Source organism: Macaca mulatta, chromosome 1, assembly GCF_049350105.2.
Source record: "Macaca mulatta isolate MMU2019108-1 chromosome 1, T2T-MMU8v2.0, whole genome shotgun sequence".
NCBI classification, from domain to species: domain Eukaryota; kingdom Metazoa; phylum Chordata; class Mammalia; order Primates; family Cercopithecidae; genus Macaca; species Macaca mulatta.
The window spans coordinates 174,211,302-174,224,181 of NC_133406.1; the positions used below are offsets into that span (position 1 = coordinate 174,211,302).

Here is a 12,880-nt window from a genome sequence, read left to right on the forward strand (position 1 = left end):
AATACCTACTCTATGGGGTTCCATCTGATTAGTTAATATATTAACTAATGTACCCCTGGCACAATAGGATATGCTCAGCAAACAATAGGTGTATTGATATTAGAGGGAAAACATTGTTTTGAGGTTTACAGTCATTGCAATTCTAGTGTATTTTTTTAGTTTTAGTTTTGTTTTTGTTTTTCCTTTTTGTTTTGTTTTGTTTTAATGCTCCCAGTTTCCATAGCAGTCCATGCTGTTTTTTATTCCATCACCTTGCTGTGTGACCCTGGGCCATCCACTTTTCTCTAGGCCTCTGCTTCCTAGAGAGTGAGAGATTTTGCTTGTGCTGTGGATGCTGTGGTGTGCACCTAAATCCCCCCCTTTAAAACAAAGGCATTCAGTGCCCCCCCATGGTTGCAAACATTGCTTGCTGATGGCCCATAGGTAAGTTCCTCTTTGAAAATTGCTCTCTTTACCAAAGGTAACTGCCTTGTCCAAGGTTACACACAACCCCCTCCCTGGAAGCTGGTCTGTGCAGAGATACAAAGATCAGAGAGGTTAATCTGAGACATCTCTGAAAGGCCAACCGAGATTCAGAGCTCCCCCACGGGATCAGCTTAAACCTCTGTTTCATTCTATTCAACTCTCTCTGCCCAGTCCTGTTTCCCTTGGTCCCTTATAGATGTTGCTCCCAAGAGCACTCTCCAAGAAACACCTGGCACAAATCACCCTCGATGAGTCTGTTTCCAGGAAACCTGACCAGTGGCATTTTGGGTAATTTCAGCTTCAGTCTGTCCGATCTCAAAATTATTTTGGTTTGTTGTATTTAGGTTAGGTTATAAGGAATTGAGATGCATTACAGAGGAAGATCGAGGATATCTTCCTGTGAAATCCCTAATACAGGCTCTTTAGAAAATTCCCTGATGAGGATCTTAAACTAATGTGAGAGTGGGGCTAATATTTTCAAGAAGGAAGTGAGGTTTTAAGCAAGTAGCAGATGTCATCTCAAGCTGCTGACACAGGATTTTGGAGCTTGAGGCACACGTAGTACACAGCTCTATTAGACATGCCTTTCAAGGACCTACATGGAAACCTGGACACTGAGCCTTCAGGATAGATATCGAAAATACTCAAGTTTTCTTCCCCAAAGTGCTGCATGCAGGTTCTGCTGAGACTATATCTTCTTGCCAGCAAGAAGCATAGACGTTGGCGAGTGCTGCCTCCATTTCAGGAAGAGGAAATTATGAAAATCAGCTGGGATAGAGAGATCTGGTACAGTCCAAAAGCACCAGCTCTTGTTGGAAGTTTTCTCCCTGACAGCAGGCGTTTCTGTGCTTGGAAGGGTGAGGAGAGCTTGCCTTTTGCTGCAGAGATATAGGCATATTGACCAATGCAGGATGACCCCAGATGTTCCTTCAGTACCCTTCAGAAAGTGAATAGTGTGCTTAGTTTCTCAGAGTGTGGGTGAGAGCTCCTCCAAAAACAGTGTGTGCAAAAAGAGTCACAGCTGCAGCTGGTGTTTGCACTGGTGTCCCTGAGACTTGACACTTGGAGTCATGTGAGTCCTCTGGCTCAGAAGCAAAGCTGCAGAGCCAAGAAGCTAAATCCATTCTTCACAAAGACTCCCACGAGGGGAGAAGGCAAAGCAGCCAGGCTAGACTCTTAGGAGGCCAGAATGTAGGGATCATTTTATGGTCTAAGCAGATGAGCAGAGGAGAAGGGGTCCTTCTTGCAGGTCTAGGTAAAAAATATTTACCAGAAATTCCTGACATGTACAGAGGAGTTAAGGATGTGTCTTAGAGTCAGAAAATGGACTGTTCCTTGGGCAAGGTATTTAACTCCTTTGAATTCATATATTCTCCTTCTGTAAAGGGTATTGGCTTTATAATACCAATTGCTGTGAGGACTCAGTGAGGTCACATACTTGGAGCATGTAGCACAGGCCCTGAGCCTCAGCGTGCACTCTGGAGTGATCACTATCTTATCTCCATTCTTCAAAGTGGCTGGAGGTGAGAGGTGCAGGCTGGAGCAGTGTGGGCTCTGGGTGCTTTTAGGACAGGTGTCCACCAGGACTCCATTTAGGAGATCCTGCCTGCAGCAGATAGCAGCTTGTGCCTGGAATTGTTATTGTGTCCAGACCGGGTCATCCTCCTGCCTTTGAAGCCTGAATCACTGTCATCGATAGAAAAGGATTGTCTTTCCCTTCAAATATTCCTTAGTAGTTTATTCTAGTCTCTCTTGACTCCAGTGGACATCTAGTTTAAAATAGCAGAAGCGACTAGTGGAGTTATTTTTCTTCATTATTAATGGCATTATTGCAACAAGTTTTGATTTATTGAGTGCCTATGTGCTATCTCATTTGATCTCCATGCTCACTATTGAGTGAGGCAGCTTCATTACGGAGAATGAGTTTAAGAAAAAAGGAAAAATGGTTTCCAGCTGCATCCATGTCCCTACAAAGGACACAAACTCATCCTTTTTTATGGCTGCATAGTATTCCATAGTGTGTATGTGCCACAGGAAACCATCATTCTCAGCAAACTATCGCAAGAACAGAAAACCAAACACCTCATGTTCTCACTCATAGTTGGGACTTGAACAATGAGGTCACTTGGACACAGGAAGTGGAGCATCACACACTGGGCCCTATTGTGGGGAGGGGGAGGGGGGAGGGATAGCATTACAAGATATACGTAATGTAAATGACGAGTTAATGGGTGCAGCACAGCAACATGGCACATGTATACATAAGTAACAAACCTGCACGTTGTGCACATGCACCCTAGAACTTAAAGTATAATTTAAAAAAAAAGTAACCCTGTCTCTACTAAAAATACAAAAAAAAAAAAAAAAAAAAAGGAAAAAGGAAAAATGGGGTCAAAGCAACATAATAGCCAACAAAGCTGGTTCATGAGTACATGTGGGATTCTACCTGGGGATGCCCAGAAATCACTGGAGCATACTCTCCAGGATTAAGAGTTTTTTTCATGTGGCAAGAGTCTTCTGAAATCTCCTAATCCAAGGTTTTATAATTTGGTATAAAACATCTTCAATATCCTTCTCCATATCTCTGGGTCAGGATTTCCCTATGCCAGAGAAAACAAACTTCAACTCTTACCTGTTAACACTCTCCTTGATATGGGAGTTCACCTCTTTAATTAAACCTTTAGGCCAAGAATGGTGGTTCATACCTGTAATCCCAGTTTTTTGGGAGGCTGAGTCAGGAGGATCATTTGAAGCCAAGGTTTGAGATCAGCCTGAGAAACATAGGGAGAACCATCCCTACAAAAAAAAAAAAAAAAATTAGTCAGGCACGGTGGTGTGTGCCTGTAGTCCCAGTTTCTCGGGAGGCTGAGGTGGGAGGATGGCTTAAGCCTGGGAGGTGGAGGCTGCAGTGAGCCCTGATGGCACCACTGCACTCCAGTCTGGGTGACAGAGTGAGACCCTGCCTCTAAAACAAAGCAAAACAGAACAAAGCCAAACAAGACAAAAAAGTCTTAGTCCAGGCATGGGGCTGCGAGGGGGAGAAATTTGACCCCTACACTGATCTCAGGATTCCTGAGAAACGTCTAGCACCACCTGTGAGAGTCAGAACCTCTTTGAGAGCATTTCTCAAAGCTTTCTTGTGGATTTCCCTACTGATGCACTCATTTTCCCTGGAGTAAGTTAGAACCTTCCCAGATTTCCTTTGATTTGGAAAGGGCCCTAAACACAGGACCTGGCTTCTTTCTTTCCTTTTTTCCCCTTTTCCTCCCCTTCCTTTCCCTTCCCTTCCCTTCCTTTGCTTTTCTTTCCTTTTCCTCCCCCTCCCCCTCCTCTCCCCCTCCCCTCCCCCTCCCCTCCCCCTCCCCTCCCCCTCCCCTCCCCCTCCCCCTACCCCCTCCCCTCCCCCTCCCCTCCCCCTCCCCCTACCCCCTCCCCTCCCCCTCCCCTCCCCCTCCCCCTACCCCCTCCCCTCCCCCTCCCCCACCCCTCCCTTCCTCCTCCTCCTCCTCCTCCTCCTCCTCCTCCTCCTCCTCCTTCTTCTTCTTCTTCTTCTTCTTCTTCTTCTTCTTCTTCTTCTTCTTCTTCTTCTTCTTCTTCTATTCTCTGTGTGCATTTGGGCAAATGACTCACTTTTCCAAACCCCAATTTTTCTCTCTAAAATGTCTGAGGTAAATTCTAACATCCCTTTCAGTCCTAAAAATCAAAGTTCATACTAACACTCAGAATAGTAAATAAGAACTTGGACCCTGGAGTCAGGACTGGGTTTGAAGCCCAGGTTCACAGCTTACTGCATGATTTTAGGCTAGAAGGGCACATCCTTTGTACCTTCGTTTCTCTAACATGAAGAGAATGCTGACCTACGGTGAGCAGGATTTGGTGTGCTAAATGTACTGAGTGTGCGTGTGCCTAATTCTGCTGTAAGTTCTTTCTATGTGTTGACTCATTTCATTAGCAAAATATCTCTGTAACAAGACATTTTACTTTGTGAGTGTCTTTGCTTATTTTTCTGTCTTGTTGAAGGTTTTCATTTGTTTGCTCATTTCAGGCTTAATTTCATCATTTTCTAGTTTTGACTCATGTACAAACACAACACAAGCAGCTTTTCTGTCTTCATTCAATATGTTCTTTAAAAATATATTGTAAAGGCTATGGCCAATAATAGAACATTAAGAAAATAGTGATGAAAACTTTGCATGTTAGAACACTAGAGAATTTTTGAAACATTCAAATGGCTGGAGTCCATAACAGACAAACAAAATCTAAATTTCTGAGCGTGGAGCCAGATATTGATGTGTTGTAAAAGTTTCCTTGTTTAAGAGTTGACCAGGACGGCAAACCACTACTCTACATCCTGAATCTAGGGATCCCATCTAGACTAATTTGCCATGAGAGAATTTGGGTAAGGTAATTACAAACTACAACTATGGCTGTCTTATCATTGCAACCACATTTTTGCAATTACACAACTATCAAATCTCTCCCTAAAATCAGAATACATTATTTTTAGTATGTTCCTATTCAGGCTACTCTTGTAACCCTAGCAGACAAATACTAGCTCCTGGTGAGGACTACTTTCATGACTGTTTAGAAATATGCTTTAGTGTTTTGCCAAAATTAATGGCACAGGTTTATCATTTCTGAAATTCAGCTGTTTTTTTTGTAAAGGAGAAACTATTCCTAGTCTTCTATAATTTTACTCCATACTCTTCAAAGTCTCACTCTGTCACCCAGGCTGGAGTGCAGTGGTATGCTCTCAGTTCACTGCAACCTCTGCCTCCCAGGTTCAAGCAATTCTTCTGCCACAGCCTCCCATGTAGCTGGGATTACAGGTGCAGCCACCACACCCGGCTAATTTTTGTATTATTTGTAGAGACAGGGTTTCACTATACTGACCAGGCTGGTCTCGAACTCCTGACCTTGTGATCCACCCACCTCAGCCTCCCAAAGTGCTGGGATTACAAGTGGGAACAACTGCCCCCAGCCAATTTTCTTAATTTTATGTGTTATAATTTATATGTATTTCTTACCTCAAGGTTAAAGACACTTAATGCTCTTTTTCTATTTCTTACCTATTTCAGGTTATAGTCATATATCAGTTATTCATTCAATCATTCATTCAATAAATGCTTATTGAATATCAACTTTGTACCTGGCACTATGCCTGAAAAAGTTAAAACCCGGGAGTTATCTGAGACTCCATTCACTAACACCTCTTTCTGAAGAAATCCTCTTCACAAATCCTCTTAATCTTCAGCATCCCAACTCTCTCATCTCTTCAATGTGTGCAAGTCATCTAATGGTTTTCCTATTTGTGGCTATTTCCTTTTTGTGGCTTAAAATTTTGGATGGACAGCTTTCAAATTTGCTCAAGTGTCCAATATCTAGTCTGTCTGTCTTTTGGTGACACAGTTTAATAACCTCTTATATTCCCGGGGTGAATGGGTAGCTCATTTACCAAACCTGGTGAATGAATGCAGAACATACACCTGCCCTCTTGGTTGTTTTTGTAAAGGTCTATTGTGTAGTACTCATACTTAAAGACAACTTATGTTGAGAAAAGGTGAAATAAGTTGTCCTTTCTGTTTTCTCCTTCCCACTTACCCTAAGGTCCAACTTTAAAGATTCCACGATTATACTTCCAAATTCTCTTTATACACTAAGACAGTTTATTATTATGAAGTCCATCATGTGCCTAATTGTTAAACATTTCAACTCCAATAATCCTCACAAAGTCCCTTGAAGGTGAGCGCTTCTGTGTCTATTTTACAGCTTGGGAAGCTGAGATTCTGAGTTACTAAGTAAACTGCCCAAGTTCCAGCAGATACCAAGTGGCACAGCTGTGATTCTGACCTGGGGCAGTCTGATGACAGAGCCCCTTTGCTTTATGCAGCCACAGTTAGAACATGCAGCTTCAGTCCATTCCAGGTTTCATTGTTTTGTTTTGTTTTTTGAGCCCAGGCTGGAGTGCAGTGGCATGATCTTGGCTCACTGCAAACTCTGCTTCCTGAGTTCAAGAATTCTCATGCCTCAGCCTCCCGAGTAGTTGGGACTATAGGCATGCGTCACCACACCTGGCTAATTTTTGTATTTTTTGTAAAACCGGGGTTTCACCATGTTGGCCAGGCTGGTCTCAAACTCCTGGTCTCAAGCCATCTGCCCCCATCAGCCTCCCGAAGTGCTGGGGTTATAGGCGTGAGCCACCGTGCCCGGCCAGGCTTATATTGTTAATGGATAATAGTATTCATTCCTACTGCATCCTGATATACCCACTGAGTCTCAACACATTATTCCCATAGCCATTAATAATCCTCAGAATTGGAGGTAAGTTGAAGGCTGTTTGTCATACCTTCACAATATGATGGGTACTAACCGTATGTTAGTATATAATACAATGATATGATGTTGTGTTAATCATAACCTAAACAGATTACTTGCAATTTTACAGCCCCTGTAAAAAAAAGTCTTAATTTTTAAAATCTGAATTCCTCCCCATCCTCTTAGAACAAAGACCGATTCTATGTGATCACCAGTGTTCTGCATATTCTGGCCCCTTCCTGCCTTTCCAACCTCATCTTGAACTTCTTTAACCCACTTTTTCTGTGCTCTAGACACAGAGAATCTTTCAGTTCCTCAAATAGTCTATGATTCTTCTGCCATAAAGCCTTTGCAAATGCTGTTCTTTCTCTCTGTGACATTCATCCTCTCCTTCTCTTCTTCCTTTAGACTTCTGCATGCTATATCTTGAGCCCTCAGCTAGATCAGACCAGACTACCATCTACCCCTTTAAATGCCATCAAGCTCTCTTTTTTTTTTTTTTTTTTTTTTTTGAGACGGAGTCTCGCTCTGTCGCCCAGGCTGGAGTGCAGTGGCCGGATCTCAGCTCACTGCAAGCTCCACCTCCCAGGTTTACGCCATTCTCCTGCCTCCGCCTCCCGAGTGGCTGGGACTACAGGCGCCCGCCACCTCGCCCGGCTAGTTTTTTGTATTTTTTAGTAGAGACAGGGTTTCACCGTGTTAGTCAGGATGGTCTCGATCTCCTGACCTCGTGATTCACCCGTATCGGCCTCCCAAAGTGCTGGGATTACAGGCTTGAGCCACCGCGCCCGGCCCAGCTCTCTTTAATGGTGCTTATAATCATTTGTGCACATGCCATTCAGTGTGTCATTATTTAATCTTCGTGTCACTCCTCCATTAACTTTCTAACCCCCAGATCCAGCATATAGTAGGAAGACAATAAACAACAAATATAGATGAATGTCTTAAAATTCTGAATCAATTACAGTAGCCTCCTGAAATGCCAGGTTCCTTTGTGCTTTGTGCATTTTAATTTTCAGTATTAATCACAATTAAATGTACAGAGGACTAGATCAGGAAATAATGTAGTTGTAAAACAAGGCAATGCGAGTAAGATGGCAGCCCTTCCCTCCCTGGTGGTCCTCTAGTCACATGTATGTGCTTTCCAACACATGCTTTCTTGTTGGGCTCTTCTTTTTCATCCAGTGGCATTGGCCACCATGACAGAGGCAAAAGTGGAAGTGCTGGTGTCAGCCTGGGGTTTGAGTTCCAGCTCGAATACTCTGTAACTGAGCAACATGAGTCACATTGCACACTCTTTATTCCTCGGTTTCCTCATCTGTTGAATGTTTCACTCATGGGACTGTGCAGCACTCTAAATGGATTGTGAGTCTGAAGCACCCACCCAGCACAGAGTCTGATTTGCTGTCTGAAAATTATGTTCCTTCCCCTAGTGTACACTATATACCTGCTAAAACAACAGTGCATTTCTTAAATCAAGTTATATGATTAAAATAACTGACACTATGTCATGTACATTGTTCTAATCATTCCCCCCATATTAACCCATTGAAAACTCATAAGAGCCCTATGAAGCAAACACTGGTAATTTCAGCCTCATTTCATGCATGAGGAATTGAGATTCGGGGTGATTAAGTAACTAGCCCACAGTCGGGCCAAAATTTAATCCCAGCTAGTCTGGTATGTTCTTATACTGCAACATGATCCTGTGTCTCAGCTGGATAATTAGCAAGGAATCACAGCAATGAAGAGTGGGCTTTGAAAAGAAAAATCTCTCCCAATTCTACTATGCTCTGGGTGACCTTGGCCAACTCAGTTCTCCCTTCTTTAAAATGGGGATACTATCCTCTATCTCCCATGTGAAAGCCGAATGAGATGGCAAATGTAAAACTCCTGCACACATCTGTCATTTGCCTGTGGCTGAGACAATTTCTCTTTCTTCTTATAGAAGTATAACCTTTGAGTTTTATCACCAACGGCCTGGCCAGGGTAACATTGGTCTTTGGCCAGTTCTAGAGCTTCTCGAACAAAAATTGTTGATATTGAGCCCACACAAAGCTGGAAACTCCCAGAGGGATAACTGTGCAGGCTCTGACCCAGCAAGATTTCCCCTGAATTCTACAGAGTTTCAACACATCTGAAACTCTTAGAGAGTAAAGCCCAAAGTTCCGGAAACAGAGAGCCTGGCAAGGAGAAGAGGGAGCTCTACTCTTTTGAAAGAGGGGGAATCTTGGCAATTAGATTTCACAGATGTGGCTCCAGCCACACCACCCCTGACCTTAAGAACTGTCATGAATGTCTCTCTAGGAAACACTCCTCACACACACACCACTCCAGCATCATCCAGAGTGACGATTGTTAAAAGAAAAAAAAAATTATCTGACATTGACCTTTGCATTGTCAGAGGCTCCCTGCTCTATAAAAGAGAAGTGTCTGCCCAGGGTGGCCTTACGGTAGATGTAGAGCCCTGGGGAGGGGCTTTGAGTCTGCAGTGTGCTTCAACCCTCATCCACGAAAGGGAGAAAATCATGGTTATCTCCTACGGTTATTGTAAAGAGGAAATGCAATAATAAACGTTCAGAGCTTAGGACAAGGCTAGCCCTTGGGAAGCACCCAGTGAATGGCAGGCATCATTGTGGTTGTGTTGTAACAGCAGCTAGGCCACTTGCCCAGGATCACCCAGCAAAATAAGTAAAGAAATGAGAACTGTAACAAACATCTCATGGACTGGCAGTCCCAGCTCTTTCTGCCATGTGAAGCAGCCTCTCCCCTGTGTGTCTAACCGTCAGCTTCTTACTTTGTGTAGTGAAAGGGCTAAATCATATTAGAGAGTGTTGTGGGATATGCAGTGTAAAAATGGCTCCCCGCGACTCTCCACTTCATTCCATCCTATGAGATCCTATGCTGTTAAAATTATTCCCAGCCCCTTATCCCTCTGGGTTCTCTGGACCCCTGAAAAACTCCCTGAAACCTCAGGAACTCCCTGTGGGATAGAGGCACACGTAGATTTTTTTAAATGGTGTTTTACTCCAAATTCTTATGTTTTGCTAGGTAATGGGTTCTAGGTGTGGCATCTCACTGTCAAAGGGGTGTCTGTGACCCACAGTAGTCCCAAGTTCAGGGATGGTGGATCTGGCTGTGTCCTGGCCTGGGTCAGCTTTGCCAGTAAAACAAAGGCCACGTTCCCAGTCTGTGTGAGACCTAAGGGGACGGGACCCTTGTTCCCATGGCAGCAGGTGTATAGGGGTAGGTGGTACTAACAGGTTGTGGAGATTTGAGCTGGGGAAGGCAGCCTGGTTGGTGGACAGGCAGGAGTTTGGAGGTAGACAGAATTACTTTTCTGCCTTAAATTAGCTTGGGATCTTACATAAGTGATTTTGCGTCTCTGAAATTCAACTTCTCTGCCCGAGAGAGATCTTAATGCCCTTCTTATGGGGCCCATGGGAGAATTCGGAGGGTAATTCAGGTAAAGTGACCCAATATGTGGCTGTTCACATACCCCGTTCCTCTTCTATTGGAATACAAATACAAATAATGGATCTGGGTCCCAGGAAGATGAAAGGAGAAGATTAAAAAGTTAACAACAATCCTTCAGTATTATTAATGCTCTATGCAATAAATTGTTTTATAGTCTCAATAACCATATGAAATAGAGACTATTATTATGCCCTTTTGACAGGGAAAGTGGAGAACACTGAGACTTGGAAAGGATAAACGACTTGCCCATCACTACAGATGTGGCAGAGCTGGGACGTGAACACAGGCCTCTGTCGTCTAAGCTCACCCGCCACCCAAGCATGTCCGTCACCCATGAACAGAGTTGGCTGTGCTCAGTCAAGCAGCTGTCGCCCAGGCCTCCGTTCAGCATCTCTGGAGACTCCCCGCAGCTGAAAACTCTTCTGAGCAAAGTTCTGCCACTTCCTCTTTTGGTGTGGCCCTGTTTTCATCCTTTTCTTCTGAAACACAGATCCCCTATTAGCTGCCCACTCTGAGCCACATGAGGGGGAATGTGCAGCTGGGATAGGAGAGATGGCCCTGGCTGGTTAGACCCTCCTGCGATATGTCCAGGCTGGTCTGAGACTAGGGCTGGGCCATTGGCTGAATTTGGCTGCAGTCCATCAGGGATGTACTTCCATTTATCTGCTGGTCCAGTTTGCCCAATCCCCTCTTGGTACATGGCACCTCCTCTGTCAGGGCCTGGGCCCCGCTGTGCCTACCTCCCACTCTCTTCCATTTCCCACACTCTGCTCTTGACTTCCCACAGTCCTCCCTCGCACAGTCTTCAAGGCCTTTCACTTCCAGCCACATCAGCTGTCATCCCTTCCTGCCCCCACACCCCATGCAGCTGAACTTCTCATCACACGGTATCAAAGCCCAGGGCCTTTGCACATGGTTCCTTTTGCTTGACAAGCCTGTACATTTCTGCCCTTTTTCAATGGCAGACTCCTTCAAGTCCTCCCAGACCAAGGCCACCACCTGCCACAACTACCATTCACATTGTAGCCTATGGAATGACCCCACCACCACTGCTACTACCACTGAGACCTACTTTTAGATAAAGGAGATCTGAGTGTTAGGGCAGGGGTGGAAAACCATGGTATATTTGGATGTGAGGTGGGTAGAATTTGCAGATTCCCTCAGTTCCTTCACCTCTCAAATAGGCATGGAGCCTTCCAGATTGAAGGGAACTCAGAATCTGCTCAAGGGTCTAGGCAGGTGAGGATTTGTCTCTTGGGCAGCAAGACTGAGGCCTGGACATATCTCTACTTTCTGGTCTTAAGGTTTCAACAAGAATGGCCAGAGCTTGAGATGAGTTGGAAAACTGCCCTTGGCCTGCCATGTCCCCAAAAACACTGCGGGCTGGTGGCTTCTCTGTCTGGGTGCCTGTAAAGGGATTCTTTGAAACAGGCTATCTTGGGGAGGTCTATTTGGCTGCAAATTTGAGGAGGCACCTTTACTCTGCTTGCAAATAGCATTTGGCCTTTGCCAACCATCTAACTTTCTGATTCTCTGGTTTCTTTATGGGAAAAATGAGAAGGCAGGTCAGGTTTTTGTTCATGTTCTTTTCTAGGGTTGATATCCTATGAGGTGATAATTAAGCCTTAAAAAATGTTTTAATTAACTTTTTTCTGATTATAAAATAATGTATTCTAATGGTAGAAAATCTGGACAACATAAAATGAAAAAGTGTGAAAATAATAAGCCAATAAAATGCTTAGCTCTGAGAAAATGTTAATCTTAATACATCAGGGTTAATTATTCTTTTTTCCTGTAGTATGTATTTGCGTGCTCAGGTATTTATTTACAGCTTTTAATAAATTTAAAAGTAAATAGAGCATTACAATGTATAATTATTGTTCAAAACATTATTTTAATAATATCATAGGATCCCATTATATAATTATTTTCATGTTGTTACATACTGAGACTATTTTACATTTTTTGCCTTTGTTAATATTGTAATGAATATCTTATCTTAAACCTATGTGTACATTTAAATCATTTCCTCAGTTCTATTTAAAAATGGAATTAGTAAAGAATTGGCAGGATTTTTTTTAGGTTTTTGATATATAATAGTCAAAAGACTTCAAAAGAGGGCACTGCTTGACATTTCTGCGAAAAGTGAGCATGTAGAGACTTGAGTTTTGTTTATCACATATTGGGTTTGATTTTTTAAAAATAATTTTTTTAGTTTGAGCAATGGTATTCTGCTTTTATTTTAACTTGCATTTCTTTTGTTACTTACAAAGTTAACATTTTTCACACAAAATTGGCCATTTAGATTTCTTTTTACGTGAACCCTTCATTCATGAGTTTCACTCATTTTTTTGAGTATAGTATTCATCTTTTCTTCCCTTCTTCCTTTCCTTTCCTTTCCTTTCCTTTCCGTTCCATTCTGTTCCGTTCCGTTCCCTTCCCTTCCCTTCCCTTCCCTGCCCTGCCCTTCCTTTCTCTTTCTTTCTTTCTTTCTTTCTTTCTTTCTTTCTTTCTTTCTTTCTTTCTCTCTCTCTCTCTTTCTTTCTTTCTTTCTTTCTTTCTCCTTCCTTCCTTCCTTCCTTCCTTCCTTCCTTCCTTCCTTCCATCCTTCCTTCCTTCCTTC

The 12,880-nt window shown here is 43.3% G+C and overlaps 1 long non-coding RNA gene across 1 annotated transcript; it reads left to right on the top strand.

The window, feature by feature from the left end:
• The first annotated feature begins 4,251 nt into the window (after nt 1-4,251).
• Nucleotides 4,252-12,115, top strand: LOC106999119 (uncharacterized). Its single transcript, XR_013401161.1, has 2 exons — nt 4,252-4,382; nt 10,460-12,115. It is a non-coding gene; the product is annotated as an uncharacterized LOC106999119 (long non-coding RNA).
• Nucleotides 12,116-12,880: the final 765 nt, after the last annotated feature.